Here is a 13942-nt window from a genome sequence, read left to right as displayed (position 1 = left end):
AATGCAGGAAAATATATACAAACTACACCTGTCAAATTGAAGTATCTCTTAACATACTAATTTAATTTCATCACAGAATTTCTTCACCAGATAAAACTTCCCCAGAACACCCGTAAATAACCCTCAGCTACCTGTAACCTCTCTTCGTTTTCTCATCTTTCCTCTGAAAGCCAAGATCTTTGGTTGTATCACTTTCTTCTCACTCACCTTCTCAATTAGACTAGCTTACTGCACTTCAGTCATAATAGTTACAGTCTTTAAGCATCTCATGCCCAAAAGTAACCTTCTTGAACCTAATGTCAGACTCCCATTCCTTTAAATTCTTTTAATCGAAAGAAACACAAAATAATGGAAGACAAACACTGTGGTTCAACTGAAGCTATTTGTTAAGGTTTAAAATGTGATTTCTTTCTGACCGACAAATTTTAATCTTCCTTGGTGCATTTAATGTTCCTGAGATATTTAAGAACAGATTTCTTACCTGAAATCTAACACAGGTTTACAGATTGTACAGTATAATTTGATGTACTAAATACAATCATCCTGCCAGCACTGGATCCACCCACCCTTTTCTGATCATTCTCAAGTAGATCAGATGCTCATCTACAGATGATCCAGGACAACTTCACACAGGACTAGATTATCTCACTTATAGCTCATAATCTGTCCTTTCTCTAACCAAAATTTTGTTCAATATGGCAAAACACTAGTCACACTTTCTCTCAAAAGAAAGAGGGTTAAAGGGTACTAAAGCAATCCAACTGATTAAACCGGATGACATCCACATGTGGTATACCTGTCACTCTAGAAAAACAAGAGTACATGAAGAGCATGAACTGAAAACCTTGTGTACAGAAGCTTTTACACAAATAAGTAAATTTAAATCTGGTTTAACAGAACAATATTACCTAACTCTGTCTTTAAAGGTAAAAGGTGACTAGTCACATCAGAGCATGCTGAATGGTGAAAAAAGTTGATTTGTTGATTTGTGGGGGTCCTAATTCAGACTGACCACCATTAAATGTATTAATTGTTCTATATAAATCACATTTTCATTTTCCTCCCATATCCATGCAGATAATGCAACCACGCACGCAATGACGACAACTCACATTGTTGCTTTCTGCTGAATGAACAGAGGCTGGTTTAAAGTATCAACAAAAGATGCCGACACGTTAATCTTGTTCTTAGTGTGATGGCTGCTCATCCTGCTCATAGGCTCTTCCAGATGGCTCAGTGTGAAAGGGATGGTGGGATGGGGAAGGAGGAATATTCCATGCTGTTCTGAACATCTGTTCCACTGTGTTTATACATTAAAAACAACAACAGAAACCTTACTGCGACTCTCTATTTTACTATTTCTATCCAACACTACTAGGCTGACGCCAAGTACAGTGTAAATGTTACACGTGTACATGACAAAGGAAAAATATCTTTTCATGGGGTATAAGAGCATTTGATCAGTTTTTGCTGTCTTAGGAATGAACTTGTTTCAATAAGGAAGTACTTATGCTGCACTGAACACACATTTTTCTTTCATATGACCTTTCCCGAAATCTGTCTTATACCCCAAGAATTTATTATCACCCCTCTCCTATTCAAACAAACATAACAGAACTGAGTTACCCTTTGTTTCTCTTTAGGTTTATTGTCTTTTGCATAAAGATACACACTATGCATTTGTTGCAGCTTGTTTAAATCCTATTTGAACAGTTTTGAACAGCAACTCAAAACAGTTTCATTGTGCATATACAGAAACAGTGGTAGCTTTTGGGGTTTTTTTAAGCAGAGTTGAAAGAAAGAAATAAGATAAATATATTAAAGTATACAGTCTACTTCTCAGTTAACATTTACCCTTTAAAAATATCATCTTTTGAAAAGAACCAGTCAGCCAGAACAAGAAGAAGGAAATTGGTGCTGAGTTAAGAAAGAGGAAGAAGCAGCGCTTTGTCCTACAGCACAGGACAAAAAAAAGACTTAATCCGTCATCCCCCCCTTTTGTATTATCTTGACATGTGCAAACCATACGGCTGCTGAATTATTCAGCTCTTTCTACTTTGAATAACCAATGATCACACATATGAAAGTTTAGAAGTACTGAAACAGATTGGGAAAGTGGCATCCTGTAAAATCTAATTTTGCTTTAACCTTTAGAACCCAAATGGTAACAGTCAGGAGCACAAACTAAATGAGGTCAAAAGGAACAACATCACAAAGCAGCAGAGCACTGGTTATAATGCCCAGCTAATTAGGCCAGGAACAGCCCTCTATTAGAAGGTCAAAGTGTTCCCAGTTGTCTTCAAGCTTGTACCTTAATCAGGTATGAGCACAGAGTCTGTTACATAGACAGAGCCACACAGTTCTCTCTCCACGGCCAAACTCAGCAGCCTAGACAGCTGACAAAACATCTACAGGCCATTCTTTTAACAACCAGAAGTACTTCCATTACATAGCCAAGATGAACCTAGCCTTAGAGTAAATCATGTTTCAAACATCTTCCTGTGCACTTCTAAAACTAGTGATTCTCACCTATTTAGTACCTCTTTTTTTTTTTCTAGCTATTTTATGCTACTTTAGGCAATTTGGTGCTGGAACAACTTGCAACAAAATATTAGAAGTCTACAACTATAAACAAGTCTTTTCTTAACATTTACACTACAATAATGCACCAACAGATCCTGGAGACCATTCAGGGTCCATCTGTCCCAGCCTTCCTCCTTCACAAACAGTAGGTGTTACCAGCCGCAAATGTCTGGATTATTTTAAAGAAAGCCTAAGTTGCAGCTAGGCCTTGCTGACCCTGATCACATTTAACAGAGCCTTACCGGATTTAAAGTGCTCGAAATAACCGTCTGGGTCACAGCCCATGTGACAAAGGCCCCGGGTAAGGCCTCAGGACCCAGCCTGCAGTGAGAACACGCTGGTTAGATCCTCAAATGACCTCAAACTAAACCAGGAGCAAATTTAGTCATTTGTTTCTCAAAACTCAAATTAACCTGGAATCTGAGGGAAAAGTACAAAAAAGGGATGAAGGGTCCACTTCATGTCCAATAGTATCCATTCTGTGGCAATAACTGTTACCTACTGCCCTTGTCTAGTATTTACCATTAAAATCCTTTCAGAACAGTATTTTTTAGAAAGCAAAAAACCCTGTTCTTCAGCTCTTTTCCCCACAGCAGTTGATCTAAAATGTCACAAGGAAGTGTTTTCTCACAGTTCAGTTAATCCAGAACTTAAAATGTCAGAGAAGTGTTTTCTTATACTTTTCCATATCAAAAAAACCTCCAAAAATCATACATACACAAGGTACAGACTGTGTACATAGATGATATATACACACACAGAGATATTTACACAATTATTATACATGAGACTCTGCAATGATGGAAGAGCACAATAACATAGGTCAAACAGGGAAAGAAAAAACACCCTGTACCAGGACAATTCAGCATTAATCTTTGCCTGCCTTGACTCTTAACGTGCATCCTGCACTCCCAGTTCTCACCAGCCAGGAGATGCTTTCTGACTGGGAATAAAACACAATGGTGATGCTTTATCAGGCTATCCTTAAAATACTTTGCAGTTGAACAGCTTCAGTGTCCACCAGAACAACCAAGTTCTTGGAGGCAGCAGCAGAAATTTTCCGGCATGCATCAGGAAACACAAAATAAATCCACATGCCTAAAATTCCTCAAGGTGGAGCTTCCCACCCACCAAGTCAATAGAATTTAAGCAATAAACTTGGATTTCCCCAATTCTCCTGATTATGACACTCCTACCAACATTTCACTTCCCTTTAGAAAGCTGTAAATGGCAGTTAGTCTATGCAGGAGGGTGGGAGGACACACACACAGATTTAGTTTGGGTAGGTTTTAAGGAAAAACTGAAAAAAACATTTTGTGTTTGGATCCAACAGCTGAGCCTATGTGAAGTGACATAAAAATTCCCAACTATTTTTACCCTGAGCCAAGCATGCCATCTGTTCCCATGAAGTCCATCTTCTGGTGGCTACCGTACTACAGCGTTATCACAAAGCACTGTGTGACTGAAGACATGAATCAAAACAGATACTATGAGTGATAAAGTGTCAACACTCAAGACAAGAAAACCAACAACCCATCACCAACAAAAACCACAAAACACAAGCAGCCTTATTAAGGCTCAGGATTAATGTAGCCAGGTATCCTGCTGTTTTGTGTGTTGTGGTTACCTTGTTCTGGTGCCTGAGGAGGGCTGAGCTCTCTGATTAGAGATTTTTCCCAGGGTGGGGATGCTTTTTCTATCTTTACTACATGTTATCTGCCTGTGTACAGTGACTTGAGCAATAATGATGAGATTTCTCTCTACCAGGTAATCTTCCCCTCTCTTCCACATGGTTAACATCCTCAAGTTAATCACAGAAAATACTCATGCTTAATGAACAAGAAATTACCAATTTGTAATTTTGTAGTTCATAAAGTAAAATAGATGACCAAAGCACAACATTCAGTTATCAGAAGTACAGGAGCTCCACATATCCCAATGACCAAATCACAAGCAAGTAACATTGGGTCCAATACATATCAAGGTGGATCATACCCCTATCCTGGCCTTACCAATACTGAAGAAATCTTTAAAAATTGAGCTACATGGAGAGATATCCATTTATAATTTTCAGCAAGAACAGAATGCCAGGAGAAATAGAATTTCACTAAAAAATAAATCTCAATAGAGTTGAAGTATCTGTTATTAACAAATTACGTCAAGTCTGAAAGCAGCTACAGCTTCTCAAATACAAAACATCTTTCCTTGATGTTTCTGGCTCATTTGTGACAGATCCTTTCTTTTACTACGATCCCAAATGCAGATGTTAAAGTTCTGCCCAGGACTAACTTGTTAGTAATTCAGTACATAATCCTTATTTCATCTCTTGGTTTGTCATTGTCGTTCCCCCCCCCCCCCCCCCCACCTTTTTTTTTGGGGGGGTGGGGAGGAATGGAGGGTGGGGAAGTGGTATATATAAAGCCTAAAATCAGTGTCAGGCTTTAGTAAAAGTATCGTGTTTTGATATAGTAATGTTGGTTTACAAAGTGTTACTTGCAGCATTGAAGAGATTTTCTCATTACACATCCAGTAACTCTCATTATAAGTCAAATAAGCTACTGTAAAACCACAGTGAGTCTCAGACCAAACAGAGCAGTCACTCTTACCTAAAAATCCCTTTTGCAAGACCTAAATGCTGAAAACTTGTCTTCCACAAAATCTGGCATTGTATCACAAATCTCCTTAGAGCTGGCAGGGTAGAAGTGCTACAGAAACCAGCTTCAAGGGAAAAAGCCAGCATTCTTACCACATATCAACCACCAAAGAAAAACTTAAGAGACTTTTTTTTTTTCCACAGCTTAAGATCACCAAATCATAGCTAAGATTACTGGGGATGCAGAGATTAAAAATTATTTAGTATTACCATTGGCAAAGTCTGCTTTCTTCTTGCATTTCATATCAGTGCATTTAAATATCCTTTGTGAAACCTTTTGTAAAGGCAAGTCCTTCTGTCTTTCTTCAAGACACATGTATGTATGTCTCAAAACGTAAATGTAGCTTTTTAAGAGCCTATGATATGTCAGAACTTAACACTGAAAATTTGGAAGTATCTTACTGATTTACAGCTATCTTTCTCTTTTAGTTAATGCCAGCTGTAGGTGAGTTGAGAAGAAAAATAGTATAAGAGTACTACATAGTATAATAAAAGCAGAACTGAACAAAATATGTGGAGTCAATGAGAAAGAGAGCAACACCATCCATTGGAGGTTTTCTACTTGTGGCCCCCTGGGGATGTTCAAAGACTTCAAAAGGAATTAGGAAAACAGCAACTAAGCTTAAGAACTGCATTAGCAAGTTGTGTGGTACAATTGCAGCAGTTCTGCAAAGCAGCACAGTTGGTTCTGATGATCTTATGTCTGTCTTAGACACATTTCTTCTTTTTGGTAGGAAAACACGACTATTTGTTCTAAATTAGCTCTTGCCTGGACTCATGGGCCATTAGATGACAAATACTATCAGATATAATGCACTTGAAAATGCCTGTTGTCTTAACATATTTTAATAATTCATTACATAAAGATTGAAACATAGCTGTTGTATTTTGTTTTAAATTTGTCAGGACAAGGTGAAAGAAAAGAGGTAAATACTGACAGAAAGAACCCAGTCATCTTAAGGCTGAAAACTTGTCACACAGTATTTTCTAATTATGGCTCACTCCAATATTTATAAGTGAAGGCTCCATGGGAAAGGAGGGAACATCATGCATAGGAGTCAGAGCTTTACATATCCTATCCTTCCCTATAAAGCAATCCAACACATGGGGAAGGATCTCATCTCCACATACCAAATTCCTGGCAATACAGGCAACTAAACCCCACCAAGACAGGAAGAGTTTGCCTAAATCTAGCAAGGTTACAACTACAAAGCAGCTTCAGAAAACCTGTTGCAGTTAGGTTACATATTACCTGTGTTACTACAATGTATGTACACCTAGACACTAAATTTAGTCTCCAAACTTGAGAATGGCAAGAAGCAGCATTTCAGTTACACATCTGAGAGGCACAAAGCTGCCTGATGATGCTGGCCAGCACACAAGGCCCATAGAAGGATTGGAAATTGGACCTAGATCACACCAACACCTAGCAACAAATGCTTCAACCACAAGATGAGCTATGCTTCCTCAGTTATTGCCTTAGGATGCACTCAACTTAAAGTTGTGCTTTTAAAGACAGATGTAAGCCAGCTACTCCTTGATTTAATTAAATGGATTTATTTTCCCACTCCCCATTTCAACATTTCTATTATAGCTGTTGCTCCTGGCTACTTCCAGAGCTGGAATCCGACTGGAAGTGAGAAGAAACTAAATCCAGAGGAAAGAAGTCAAAATAGTTCATGGACTTGCTGCCCTCATAGCTGAGGCCACTCAAGTGATGGTGAGAACAGTCAATCTGCACAATGGAAAAAAAAGTAATCAACAATTCAAGCTAACTTCCCATTTCATACTGAAACAGAACAGAGGCATTCAGAAGACTGGTTATGTTTAGTTGCCTGCGTGAATAGCAAGCTAAAGCACAAGAAACTACCTAAAACATGGTAACTAAACCTGAAAGATTAGTAACTGCTTTCTGCAAGAAATGGCATCAATATTGTAATAGAAAGAGCATTTAAGTCTTATTATAGAATGATAGAATACCTTGAGTTGGAAGGGACCCAGAAGGATCAAGTCCAACTCCTGACACCACACATGGCAGCTTAAAAGTTAAACCAGATACCTCAGTGTTGTCAAAACACTTCTTCAACACCTATTGGTTTAGGGCCACAACCACTTGCTTGCAAAGCTTATTCTAGTGCTTGACCATCACTCTTGGCAAATAATATTTTCCTACTATCCAATCTGAACTTCCCTATTGCAGCTTTAAATCTATCCTTTGTGTCCTGTCACTGAGGACACCAGAGAGACAAGATCAGCACATCCCTTCTCAGTCCCCTTCATGAGGAAGCTGTCGGCAGTGATGAGATTACTCCTCAGTACCCTCTTCTCCAAGCTTAAACATAGTATCCTCAGCTGCTCCTCATAAGTCATTCCATATGACTTAAGCCCACCTTATTGGCAGGAATAAACACCTACGCCACCACAGAGATCAGAGCTAAAGCAATTTTCTTTCACCCTCTACTGCCATATTCCCCAAATCACATAGGGGTCCCAACAAACTCTGAGAACTCCAGTGAAAACCTTATTGAAGAAAATAGACATTTCTTACATATTTATTCTTCAGGCTCACAGAGGCATGTGTCACGTCCAAAGGACCATATTACATGACCTCTCACATATGTATTACAAATTGTGTTAGCAACACAAGAAGTTTATGTCTGCTTCATATCCATCTTTTTCATAAAAAGATGTTTTGGTGAATGTTAACATGGTATACACTGATTTTTGTGGTTTACAAAAAAAAAATACACCAGTAAATAAATAGTAAGATCAAATTATTTTTAAAAGTATAAAGTATGAAAGGGTTTTGTTTTTTTTATAAATATACAGTACTCTGAAAGAGAATGGTGGATAGAAGCTGTGCAAAGAATTGGTTTCTTTTTCTCAGGAAGAAGTTACCAGTCTCATTAAAGGTACTATCACATCTCAAGAAAGGAGTTGCTCTCAGGTACTGGTAAACTGTGACAGTCCCTTTTTTCTTTTCCAAGAGGGTAAGATGGAATCAAGGAAAAACTTCTATGATTCTAAACCATTAATAAAAAAGGGAATGTATTCTCTATATGATTTGGATCTAAAAATTCTTGCAGTTCATACAAATAAATGTTCTACTCTCTTTCCTCTCTTTTTCTGATTCCCAAAGAGTAATTTAAAGTTAACTATGATTATGGGGATCTTCCTCCACACACTCCACCAAATTACATAACAAACTTGTCAATACTTACATTGCTCTTAACTACACTTAATAGTCAATGTAATCTACTGGGTCTACTAGCTGCACGTATGGGAAAAAAAGGTCAAGCCATTAGAGACTAATCTACGCACAGTACAAGAAGCAATTGAACTACATGAGTTAAATTTAGAAACTGATTTAGTTAATCACAGTGCAGGCAACCAAGATTTAAACCTCATCTTCAAGCAGATCTCTATGCACTAACTGCATAATTCAGAACGGAAGTTATTATGATGCCATCCAGAAAAAGTTCAGAGAAGAGGCCAATGGTTGCATTTATTTGCAGTATTCAAGTAGCACTGAATTTCCCACAGTCTCAGACAGTGATAACGAAGAATATTTCTGAATGCATTCATATCACTATCCTGAAAACATGATAAAGCTCTCACAGCACAGATGCCAGTTTTACCAAATTACTCCTCCTTGTGTATTAACATCAAATCCATTTTGCCAGGCTGCAATTTAAAAACGTAAAGTCCTCTAACTCCATGCAGTCAAGTCCAAAACGTAACCTAGTTACGTTAAACATGTTATATTTATCAGTCAGTGGCTTGATTTAAAATGAAAATGCCTTACTGTGCATGCAAACATTAAACACCAGATTACTAGACACAAGATACATTTCAATTAAACTCTACATGAAAGTTGTGCTTAACCTGCATAAAGAAGCAGGTTAAAACTCCTTAGTTTTTCCTAACAAAGTGCAATCTCTTTCAGAACATAAATGTTGCTAAACATCTTCAAGATCAACCATATAATCAGAAGTCAAAATTACAATAAGATGTGAATTTCAGCTGAAAGAACAAAGCGTGCAAAAGGATCATAGCCAGGGTTATAGCCAGAGTCAGCTCCAGGACATCAGGGAAGTCAACAGTATCCTAAAGGACTGCTGCATACTTTGCTTTTTTCAGAAACCTTGAAGCAAGGCTGGCTGCACTTTCTGCTGAAGGCAGCACTGTGGTGTGCAATGCAGGAAGAAAGCAGGCTCTCCTGTGAGTAGCCAATACTACTTTTAACCTCCTCATCTTCTCAGAAGGAAGATCAACAAACCTTCTCTCCAGCTTCTTCACCCTCTCAAAAGGTTTCCCTTTCCCACTGCAGAAGCAGACAGGCTGCAGCTCCCTAAAAAAAAAATAAAAAATAAAAGTTATAATAATCAGCTTCACATATTCTAACAAAATTGTCTGCACTTCAACAGTAGTCCTTCATTAGCACTGCCCAGTGTGGCCCACATCTTATATCACACAGGAAACGAAGCACTACACAGCTGCTTTCAGATTCTTCCACCAACACAACAGATATTTGTCATCTAAATGTCTGTGGTGTGCATGTCACAGCTGAGACTGACTGGGGGGTGGGGGATATTTCCCCCCAAATCTAGTTTAATATCAATAAATTAAAGTCTTCTATTATCCAGTGCACTTTGAGGCAAAGAGTCAAACATTTAACCTCTGCTGATTTAGTTTTAAATCTAAGATGATACATCAGCAAAATACAAATTATACAGGTAAAAGTAATTAACAGATGCAAATTCCAGAATCTATGAACAACCACAAATAAAGTAAATTTAGTTCTGTTTTCAATACAATCAGATTAGTGTAGAAGTGATTCTAGTCTCCTAGGCTAGCGGTGCTTTCGACATTTGGTTCGGGGCCTAACAGAGCATAGCTTCATCACCACAAAAATATAAACCTCCTTCTCAGTGCTAACTCAAAACCTTCTGGACAGTTCCCATCATTGGTCTTCCACTCAAAGACTTACCACTGTTTTCAAAGCTACTCAACAGATGCACACAAATGCAAAGTGACAAGGTATGTTCAGTAAGTGCTTCTTGAACAACTTACCATTTAAAAAAGGAAGTAGGGAATATCCTCTCTGTTTACACCTTTGAGAAGACAGCTGTTCTGTAACTTGCTAGCACGTTCAGGTGGCTTTATCTGCAGACAAAGACAAATTTCAACTTAGCTTTTCAATACTACAATAAAGATAGGCATTAAAGAGTCCAATGATGAGTCAAAAAACCTTACTAAAATATGGATGAGTAGAATCTAGACATACTTTTAAAGTTTTGAGCTAAGTATTATTTTATGTTGCAACTCATTTTTTCAACGTAAGAAAACAGCTTATGTTATTTTATCATCAATTCCCTATTTTTTTTTAGCTGGAAATAACTGCAGAGAAGGTTAACACTAACCCACTTAGAGACTGTGAGGATGGAAAAACAAGAGATAATCACCTTAGGAAAGCATAATAAAACATCAAGTTTGAGTCCCTCTGAGATACTCCAAGTATTACTACACATAAACACACTAAAACAAAACAAACATACAAAAAAAAAGCAATGAGACGATCTTGCAAAACCTGAGATGTTTCCATGAACATGTTGCAGATGCCAGCAGTGAGAGATTATAGATGAACATTTAGTCTAAAATTTTATAAACTAAATTCTGTGGTTGAGACACAGGTGCCCTTTCTGGAAGGGCTATACAAAGATGACTTCTAAACTAGATTATTTGATCATAAGAGACTAATACTACAGTCATTTTAAAACGCTACTCTTATACATTCCTTGATGGAACTTCATTAGACGTTTTAAGCAAAAATTTAAAAGAGAAATAACAAAAACTTCTCTATTTCAAGGACACATTTAAAGAACAGGATTTATAGCGAAGTCAAAGCATCTAAAGCATCTTTTCTATGAAAAGAGCAAGACACTGAAAGTCACCACACAGATTTTTCTAAAACAAAACAGTGCCCTAGACAACACCTCCTTTTCACCATGACCACTTGAACTTTCCTTTATCCTCCCTCAAAATACCTGAGCTTTAACATTTGAGCTTTAACCTCTTTTTTCAAGGTCCTACACCTGGGTCGGAGCAATCCCAGGCACAGCTACAGGTTGGGCAGAGAAGAGATTCAGGACTTGGGGTTGTTGGTTGATGAGAAAATGAACATGAGCTGGCTGCAGTGTGCACTCACAGCCCAGAAAGCCAACCGTATCCTGGGCTGCATCAAAAGGAGCGTGACCAGCAGGTCGAAGGAGGTGATCCTGCCCTTCTGCTCTTGTGAGACTACTTGGAGTATTGTGTGCAGTTCTGGTGTCCTCAAACCAAATGCAGCTTCACTAACCTGACTTAAAATTATGCCAGACAGGATCCTATGAACCTAAGTGACACAGTTTAGTGATGGGCTTGGCAGTTCTTTGGTAAAGGGAGGACTTGATGGTCTTTAAAAGGTCTTGTCCAACCTAGCTGATCCTATGAACCTAAGTGATTTGAACCAACAGTGATTTATTCAAGTATACCTCTGGTTCAAGAAACAGCAAGCCTGCTTTAGAGCAATTCACACTAAATTTAAAAACACTACCAAACAGATAGTAGTACCCTAGTGCTGTATGACAAGTGACTGGAACTCCATATACAATTCAAACCCTCCAGTACTATCAACGTGAATGAGGATATATTTACACAAAGGCACCTTATGAGGTTCTCAGTTTTCCACATTAGCTACTCATTCCTCTCTATGCACTGCAGTTCACTGCTTCCATCATTTACATCAACCCAACGCCTGCAGTGCTGCACTCCACAAACAGGATCACGGAACCCATCTTCACAGAATCACAGAATCCCAAGGGTTGGAAGGGACCTTGAAAGATCATCTAGTCCAACCCCCCTGCAAGAGCAGGGTAACCTAGAGTACAATCTTGTCATGAAAGAAGCCTCCCCTCACATCACCAGTATGACACACCTATACAGGGGTGGGCAGGAAGCCAAGAAGTACCACATGAACCAAAAGAATGAAACTTATGAACAGCTTTTACAACAAAATATCAACTCTCCTGACATACATTCCAGGTGTTACTATAAAGCCTTATGTGGTGAAATAAAGACATGAAGACATGGCCAGTGTGAAGCAGTTTGTTTGCTTTTTAAAACAGGTTTTTCTGATTTCTAAGTAAAAAATTTAAAAAGACCCAGAGAAGTGCAGGACTTTCTCACTACAAGTTCTACATTTAATATACATAGTTATGATGAAAACAAGTATTTTCAATACATGCAACATCAGACACCAAAAAGAACATATATTTGAGTACATTAACAGTCCAGCAATATCTACCTAATAGCATAAGTGAATATACACACTCCTTTTTCAATGGATTCTTTCTTTCCCACAAAATCTGCAAGAGGAAAAAAATCCTAGTAAAAGCCATTATGAAAAGATTCTTACTCATCACCAAGTACATCACTGACTCCTCTGCCCAGCACCCCATTTGACTCATTCAATGACTGAATTACAGAAAGTACCAAACAGTTTCAGCAGGGTACAATCTGAGACATGCAGAATGTATAACACTGACTTCTGGTTAATAACATATATCCAGCAGAATTTTGTTTAAAACTGAGTTTTAAAGCTTTCTAAACAGGACTCATGTAACTGAGGAGCTAGTATGCAAGCAATTTGAAGAACAAACTATATGGCACACAGAGGATTACTTCAGGAATCCACAGGGGACGAAAAAAAGGATTTAATGCAAGACAACTTTTATACTGATTGAGGATTAAAATGATCCAAATGTTAGGTCATCATCAAAATGGTGAAAAAGGTTTTATTTTATTTTAAAGTCTGCTTTCTGGAGAAGGGGAAAGGGAGGAAGGGGGGATTTTCAAATGTGGTTTCATATATGAAGATTCAAAGCTTACTACTGTAGTTTGAATTACTAAGTAACTGTTTTATCAATGCATACACACAAAAAAGGAAGAGGTTTAAATCTTCATTACTGACCTGCCTTGTCAACTTCCTCTGTGTATACAATCTTAGAAGTCTTGGAAAGTACTGTAACTACAGCAGACATCTGGGAAACCCAGGCAGTTTCTGGAGTGTTCAAAGAGCAGAACCACACATCAGTTACTGGTTAGGTCCCATTTGGTCTTAAGTATTTCTACAGTGTGGAAGGGTGTTGCTCCTGTAAAAGAGCCATACAATCAATTGAACCAAGGGGTCTCTTGGTGGCTCACCATAAGCAGCTTTCATGAAATTGATGCAGAGAACTAGGAAGTTCCAGGTCTTTAAACTAGGCTTGATCCAGATTCCAGTCAGAAACGGGCACATAACAGGAGCAACATAAAGGAAGACAGAGCAGCACATGTTTTCCAAGTGGTCTTTAATTTAAGATTCAATTGCTGCTGTCTAGCCCAAACTCTGAGCCTCCAGACACATGTAAAAAAAGCAGACTTGGTTAGGACACATGCTGTCCTTGGGAGTGTAGAGAGCAATCTGCCTCTGCCAAGCCCTCAAGGGATAATCTTCTACTCTGAATCTTTCCCAGAATCGCTTTGATGGTCAGGATTGGTCCCCGCACCCAGTGTATCCTCTGTCTGATTCCTTCCAAACAAGTTCAAGCTCTTGGAGTATTTCTTTAAAGCACAGGAAGATAACCAAGTAATAATACCCAACCTGTTGTGCAGTATCTGCTATCT

The 13942-nt window shown here is 38.3% G+C and overlaps 1 protein-coding gene across 2 annotated transcripts in view; it reads right to left on the bottom strand.

Annotated features, from left to right (window-relative positions):
* Positions 1-13942, bottom strand: part of WASF3 (WASP family member 3) — a 67290-nt gene that overhangs the window by 34013 nt on the left and 19335 nt on the right. For both annotated transcript variants that reach the window (XM_034060168.1, XM_034060167.1), the window contains exons 2-3: positions 10310-10402; positions 9516-9587 (exon numbers count right to left, since the gene is read on the bottom strand). The gene's annotated coding sequence lies outside the window, so the exon portion shown is untranslated. The remainder of the gene's footprint in view (positions 1-9515; positions 9588-10309; positions 10403-13942) is intronic.

The sequence above is a fragment of the Melopsittacus undulatus genome, chromosome 2, assembly GCF_012275295.1.
Source record: "Melopsittacus undulatus isolate bMelUnd1 chromosome 2, bMelUnd1.mat.Z, whole genome shotgun sequence".
NCBI classification, from domain to species: Eukaryota; Metazoa; Chordata; class Aves; order Psittaciformes; family Psittaculidae; genus Melopsittacus; species Melopsittacus undulatus.
Note: the sequence above shows the minus strand (reverse complement) of the source record. Positions and strands in the feature narration are given on the sequence as shown.